This window comes from Lotus japonicus, chromosome 4 (assembly GCF_012489685.1).
Source record: "Lotus japonicus ecotype B-129 chromosome 4, LjGifu_v1.2".
NCBI classification, from domain to species: Eukaryota; Viridiplantae; Streptophyta; class Magnoliopsida; order Fabales; family Fabaceae; genus Lotus; species Lotus japonicus.
Genome location: NC_080044.1, coordinates 45,011,699 through 45,019,872, shown reverse-complemented (window position 1 = coordinate 45,019,872; position 8,174 = coordinate 45,011,699).

Here is an 8,174-nt window from a genome sequence, read left to right as displayed (position 1 = left end):
AAGTTCTTCTGGAGGGAAAACACAAGTCACTACACAGCCACGTTGAGTAATTGGAATCTTCTTCCCAGTTTCTTGATCTGCCGCTTGAGTAGCCTCTGTGGATCTGGGACGAAGAACAGGACCAACTTGACCCGTTGCGAGACTCACTACCAAATTAGGGAACACTCTTCCATCAGCAGAATCAGAACTTTCAGATCTGACCATGTTGAAGGTTGAAGGTTTGGGTAGAAAAGAGATGAACGAAAAAGAGAGAGAGAGAGAGAGAGAGAGGTTGCAGAGAAGATAAGGGTTTTGTAAACAAGAGAGAGAAGCGAAAAACAAGAGTGGTGGAGAACGTGTGTGCGTAGTGGTTTTGAAAGGTAACCGTTGTTGGTTGTAAAGCAAAAGTAAAATCAACGGCTAGAAATTAAAGACATGATTATGAACAGTTAATACACAAAACACACGGTGGAGAATAAGCACATCTACACTCATTACAACAGATTGTCCGGACGGGCACAAGGAACGAGGCATCAGAATAAACTGACACATGTTTGCTGTCTTATCTCAGAGTAAGCACCAATGGGTACTCAGCATCTGACAAAGTTACCTTCTGAACTAGACATCTTCTGATAAAGAAGCATCATAGTCAGAGGTTCTGATCCATCTTCATACTGGAAAAAAGTCCATATTCAGATTTTTCAGTATAAAATTAAATCTATCCTCTGCTTAGAGCTTTGTAAAGATATCTGCCCATTGATGGTTAGTATCAACAAACTTCAGAAGAAGTACGCCCTTCTGAACATAATCTCTAATAAAGTGATACTTTACCTCAATGTGTTTTGCCCTTGAATGTAAGATTGGATTCTGACTGAGTGAGATTGCAGCAGTATTGTCACAGTAAATTGGAATGTTGCTCTCAAGGATTTGATTATCTTCTAATTGATGTTTCATCCAGAGCATCTGAGTACTGCAAATAGCTTCTGAGATATATTCTGCCTCTGCAGTGGATAATGCGATAGTAGACTGCCTCTTGCTTGCCCATGAGACTAAGTTACTTCCCAGAAATTGAAAATTTCCATAAGTACTTTTCCTTTCAATTCTATCTCCAGCATAATCAGCATCACAGTAACCTGAAAGCTTATACTCTGATGTTTTCTTATACATCAAGCCAAGGTTAGTGGTACCTTTCAGATATCTGAGAATTCTCTTAACAACGGTTAAGTGAGTTTCTCTCGGATCTGATTGGAATCTAGCACATAAATGAACACTGAACAAAATATCTGTCCTAGATGCAGTTAAGTATAGAAGTGAACCTATCATCCCACGATAGAGCTTCTGACAAACTTTACCACTAGCATCTTCTTTCTCCAGAATGCATGTAAGATGCATTGGAGTCTTAGCAATTGTAGATTATGTCATGTTGAACTTCTTCAGAAGTTCTCTAGTGTACTTGCTCTGATGGATGTAAGTTCCTTCTGGTGTTTGATCAACTTGTATACCCAAAAAGTACTTAAGTTCTCGCATCATACTCATTTCAAATTCAGCCTGCATCATCTTAGAAAATTCCTTGCAAAGAGATGGATTAGCAGATCCAAATATAATATCATCAACATAAATTTGCACAATTAAGATATCATCTTTGTAAGTTTTGCAAAAGAGAGTTGTATCTACTTTACCCTTTACAAACTCATTTTCCAGAAGGAATGAGCTAAGTCTCTCATATCATGCTCTGGGAGCTTGCTTCAGACCATAGAGAGATTTCTTCAATTTGAAAACATGGTCAGGGTTCTTCTCATCTTCATAACCAGGAGGTTGGTGCACATAGACTTCCTCTGAGATGTATCCATTCCTCTGAAGAATCATGTTGTGATTCACTGAAAATGAAATCAGCAGTCTGATAGCTTCCAATCTTGCTACTGGAGCAAAAGTTTCAGTATAATCAATTCCTTCTTGCTGACTGTAGCCTTGAGCAACTAGCCTTGCTTTGTTTCTGACTACATCTCCTTTCTCATTCAGCTTGTTTCTGAAAACCCATTTGGTTCCAATGATGTGAGCACCTTGTGGTTTCTTGACAAGATTCCATACATCATTCTTGGAGAATTGATTCAGTTCTTCTTCCATTGCCAGGACCCAGTCTTTGTCTTGAAGAGCTTCATCAATTGACTTTGGTTCAATTAGGGATACCAATCCTTTCAGACTAAGCAGAGTCTCTTCAGAGGGTCTGAATGCTGATCTGGTTCTGACTGGTTCATCTTTGTTACCCAGAATCAACTCCTTAGGGTGAGAGGTAAAAATTCTGCTCTTCTTCTGAAGCTGTGAATCAGAGGGACCGGCTTCCTCTAGAGAGTCTGCCTCTGGCTCAGCTTCCTTTGGAGCTTTGCCTTTATCAGAAACATTTATACTCATATCTGCAAACTTTTCAACTAGCTTTGACTGATCAGAGTCAAGCTTATCATCAAATCTAACATGAATAGATTCCTCAATAGTTTTAGCATCAATATTATAAATTCTAAAACCTTTAGAACGATCAGAGAAACCAAGTAATAGACATTTAGAAGATTTAGAATCAAACTTATGGAATCTATCCTTAGTATTCAGAACATAGCAAACACAACCAAAAGGATGAAAGTAAGAAATGTTGGGCTTTATATTCTTCCACAATTCATAAGGAGTCTTATTCAAAATTGGTCTGATAGAGATCCTGTTCTGAATGTAACATGCTGTGTTTACTGTCTCCGCCCAAAAGTGTTTTGCCATGTCAGTTTCTTGAAGCATGGTTCTAGCCATCTCCTGAAGAGTTCTATTCTTCCTCTCAACAACACCATTCTGTTGAGGAGTTCTAGGACAAGAGAAATCATGTGCAATTCCATAGGAATCAAACAGACTCTCAAACTTGTCATTATCAAACTCTCCACCATGATCACTTCTGATATGCATAATCCTGCAAGCCTTCTCGTTTTGCACTTGGGCAATAAAGGTAGAGAACACAGAATGAGACTCATCCTTGCGGGATAGAAATTTTACCCATGTCCAGCGGCTATAGTCGTCAACAATGACCATCTCATATCTCTTGCCACCTATAGACTCAGTTTTCACTGGTCCAAACAGGTCGATATGCAGAAGTTCCAACGGCCTTGAGGTGGAAACAACATTCTTTGCCTTAAACGGGACTTTTGTAAATTTGCCTTTCTGACATGCTTCACAAAGAGCGTCTGAAGAGAACTTCAGAGTGGGTAAGCCCCTGACAAGGTCAAGCTTACTCAACTGAGAAATCATTCTCATACTGGTATGCTTTAACCGTCTATGTCATACCCATTGCTCCTCATTAACAGAAAAAAAAGGCACTTTACATTCTGAGATTCCAACTTTATCAGGCAATGGTTCAGGCAATATAGTACCAAAGGGTACAAAATGTTCATACAGAGGTTTAGCCTTAGGCATAGGAGGCTCATTTCTACTGGGTCTAGAATAGTCAATGCCATACATTCCATTTCTACTTGCCCCATAGATCATTGAAGCCATTAAACTTCTGCCTACGCTTTTAGCTAGGAATCTTTGAAAAGATTTTTCATACTTAGATTCATTCTTAACATCAGAGGCATCACAAGCAACAACTTCTTCTAACTTAGCAATCTGATTTTTAAGCACAGAGTTAGAGTTTACTAAAGCATGATTATTCTCTTTTAACTCAAAAATAATTTTCTCATGTTCAGTAGAAGTCTTAGAAGCAGCAGAGAAATCCTTTTTCAACTTTTTATGCTTAGTCAATAGAGAGTTATACTTATCCATAATTTCAGACAAAGCACATTTAAGTTCAGAGGGTGAGAAAGAAGCGAATACCTCATTTTCATCGTCTGAGTTAGGATCTTCCTCTGATGCAGATTCAGAGTTAGTTGCATCTTTTGACTCTATTCCTTTGTCCTTGACAATAGCCATGAGTCCTTCAACAACTTCTCCATCAGAGTCAACATCCTCTGACTCTGATTCATCAAAAGTCACCATCAGACCTTTCTTAGCTTTGAAATGCTTCTTTGGCATCTTGTCCTTTTTCAGCTTTGGACAATCACTCTTGTAGTGCCCTGATTCTTTGCATTCAAAACATGTGACTTCCTTTGATGAAGACTTTTTCTGACCAGATGAAGATTCATGCTTTCCTTTGGCATTTCCAGAGCCTCTGTACTTGCTCTGCCTGTGCTTCCAGATGCGGTTGAGCTTTCTGGAGATCAGAGTTAGCTCATCTTCATCAGAATCTTCAGAGGTTTCTTCAGATTCTTCTGCTTCAGCTTGGAGATCTTTAGACTTTTCAGATTTGGATTTCAAGGCTATAGACTTCTTCCTCAGATCCAGATGTTCTGCACGCTTCAGTTCATGACACTTCAGTATGCTCATGAGTTCTTCTAAACTCATCCGCTCAACATCTCTTGTGAGTTCCAAGGAAGTTATCAAAGGCATCCAGCTTTCAGGAAGACCTCTAAGGATCCTAATGATATGATCAGCAGTTGTGTAGCTTTTGTTGAGAGGTCTTATTCCAGCAATAATCAACTGAAATCTGGAAAACATATCCTCAATGGACTCGTTGGGTTCCATTAGGAAGGATTCATACTTCTTGATCAAAGACAAAGCCTTTGATTATTTCACCTTCTTGTTTCCTTCATGGGTCATCTTCAAGGAATCAAAGATACCCTTAGCATACTCACGATCTGTGATCTTCTGGTATTCTTCATAAGAAATAGCACTGAGAAGAATAGTTATAGCTTTGTGATGTAGTGAGTAAAGCTTCTTCTGCTCAGCAGTCATCTCTGTTCTGGAGATCTTCTTGCCATCAGCATCAACTGGACGCTCGTAGCCATCCACTATGATATCTCAGAGTTCTGCATCAAAGCCCTGAAAAAAGCTTTCAATTCTGTCTTTCCAGTACTCAAACCTTTGACCATCAAACATGAGAGGTTTTGCACTGTAAACATCTTTTTGCGTTTCACTGGTGGTAGCCATCTCAGTTTTTCACACCGGCCCGGATCACTGAACACTGTTAGGTGTGGTAATCAGAACTTGGGCTCTGATACCAATTGAAGGTATGAAAAACGATAGAAAGGGGGGTTTGAATAACGTTTTCAGATTAAAACTTTCCCACTTGAGATTTTGACAAATCTCTCGAACTTGTAATGTAAAGTGCAAGATAAGAGAAGAATAAAGCACACAGTGATTTTATCCTGGTTCACTTGATTAATCCCTCAAGCTAGTCCAGTCCACCCGTTAAGGTGATTTCTTCCTTCATAGAATGAAGGCAATCCACTAATCAAAGTTTGTTACAACTGCACTTGCAACCTGCAAAGTGACTAACAATACAATGACTTAGCTATCACTAAGATTCACTTTCTTAGTCTTCTCAAGGATCTAACCAACCTTGGTCTCCTTAAGGAAAACAAACAACTGTTTAGGAGTTTTTGGTTTACAGAGAAATGCTTCTCAGAAAGCTAAAGTAAACACAATGTAATTCGTTGAAGAAAGATTGCTAAGAGAATGTTTGAATATTGCTTGAGCTTGAATAAAGTTTCTTAGGCGGCATCTTTCATCTTCAGCCTCTTTATATACTCCTAGGATTAGGGTTTGCATGGGATGCTACCGTTGGAGGGCAGATCTGGGAATTCCAGGTTCTGCTGTGGCTGAACTTGGTAGGTAAGGTCGTCAGGAATAGTACAATTGCTTTTGTACTTGGATAGCGACTTGACCTTTAACCTAGAAGACTTCTGATCAGAGTGACGCTTCATGTTGGAACTTGTGAAGCTTGGTGATCAGAGTCAGAGGGAAGCTTGGATCCTCTGACCTCCGTATCCTCTGCATCTGGACCTCAGAGTAGGGATAGCTTGGTCTTCAGAGCCAGCTTACTCTTGGACTTCAGAGTCTTCACTTCTCAGCTTCTGGACCTTCAGAACTTCTGGACTATCAGAGCCTCTGGACTTTCAGAGCATCTGGACCTTCAGAACTTCTGGTCTTCAGAACTTCAAGTGATCTGAATCCATATCAGAGCTTAACTATCTTCAGATCTTCTGAAGCATATTCTATTGTTCAGATTGAACATAGTGAGTGCGAAAGCGTTGCGTAGGTTGCTCTTAGAGCAAAGTGCTTCTGATTTGTGTCTAGTTAGACCAGAGTCAGAGCCTGTCTTATAAAAACTCAGAAAACAACGTTAGAGTACCACAATTGTTCATACACAATAGTTAACTTGTAATCATCAAAACATAGAGTTGTACTACATGATCAAAACTTAATCTTACAACGTCTACTCTACCATTTTTTTTAGAATCTACGTAAAGTAAGTGACTTCTAATTATGCATAAAATTAAGTAAACTAAACTGGGTAATGTGTATACCGTGGGCTTTAAAAAAGAAGCAATTGGCTTTTTTTTTTGTCTAGTAAGTGACCAAGAAGAGAAGTGTGGACTGTAACACCCCGATTTCGGTGGCGTCACTTTAGTAACCAAAAAGAAAGTTTAAGCGGAAAAACGTGAATATATTTTTTTTTCGATAATAGAACCAAAGACTGAAAGAAATAAACTCCCAACAAAAGATAACAGAACTAATGTATAATATAAATACAGCCCTTGCTGTAAGTAGCAAACCACGTCACGAGTAAACCTCCAGTGACGGGAAGTAACAGAAAGTAGCGCCCGTAGGCAAAAGGTACAATCCAAAAGAAAGGTCAAGTGTCCGCAACACTATCCCTCAAAAATGAGAATAAGGCGGCCCAAACGGCCTAAAACAAGACCTCCTAGCCCAACCAACTCTCCGTGATCCCCGTAGAGGAACGACACAAAAAGCTATCGGCGGGAAACTACCCTGTTCCCAAAAGAACCATAACGGTCAGAGCTAAGACTCTACTCCTACAATAATCCTATCTCGAGAAGCTCACGCCAGCACTAAAACCTACATGCTAGCATGATCGTCATTCGAATCTGAATCCAGAACGACCAAGTCTATGTACACCATCCGTCCTCCTCTCGCAACCGCGATGCGCTCCTGTTCCAGCATCTCAACCCTAGTTCCCCCGAAGGGTGAACCATCGTGAATCAGTCCGCCATGGACATCTGACAAAGGGCGTAGTCCGCCAAAGCACACACAGAAGACGCGAGGGTCAACTCCAAAGAATTATGTAAATAATAAATCCAATAGGTAAAGATAAGGAGTAGCCACTTAGGCTTATAAGTTAGAGATAGCATCCTAGAGTTGTACAGTTCACAATGATTATAAAAGACGATAATAACAATTAGCATGCATCAAATAGGTTTAACAAGTATCAATCACACTCAGCGACTAAGTTAGTATGCGTGTTGCATGAAATGCAATGCCGGTTAACCAAATGAATTCCGGAACGGATGGGCACTAACGAGTCAATCCTAGCACCAGCAACGGTGGGACCATTTCCGCTCGCGTGTCTCTTACACCACACAAAGTGTAGTCAGATCAGCAGTGAACCCGAAGGTCTGCCATTTCCGTCTGCTACTAAGAATCACCGCAGTGTTCTTACGTGGAAATCCGGGTCTTATGACCATTTTGGAATCCACCGAGGTCCGGTATCACGCCGTGTATTAACCTCAAAATGTGTGCATGAATGCAACGTGATAAGCCAAACAACGTCTCCGACCTCACTCGACACGTCGCCACGTGTTCTAACTAACTTATTGTCTCTAAAAAGAATACCCTAAGGTAAAAGTCGATTCTGCGACAAAATACAATTAATCGTAAAATGAGTGCAAACACTCACGATAACTCTTCGAGTCATCAACGCTCTCACAAAGTCTCACGCTTCAGTGGAGGCTTATACAATCACGAAGTCTCACGCTCCAGTGAAGTTTTATGCTTTCACAAGGTCTCACGCCTCAGTGAATTTACACACTTGCACGGAGTCTTACGCTTCAGTGAAGTTTCATGCTGTTCACGAGGTCTCACGCCTCAGTGAAGATCCATGCTTTTCACGAGGTCTCACGCCTCAGTGAAGATTCACGCTTTCACAAGGTCTCACGCCTCAGTGAAGCTTCTCGGCTCATCCCATGGATGGCTAAACAAACTTCTCAAAGAGCGAAGGAGTATCAACGTACTCAGGAACTTACAATTCTCCCATAACTTGGATTCGACGACAATTCTCCTTTTCCAAAACTAATATTCAATCCTAAGCTTGCATCCGAGATTGTTAT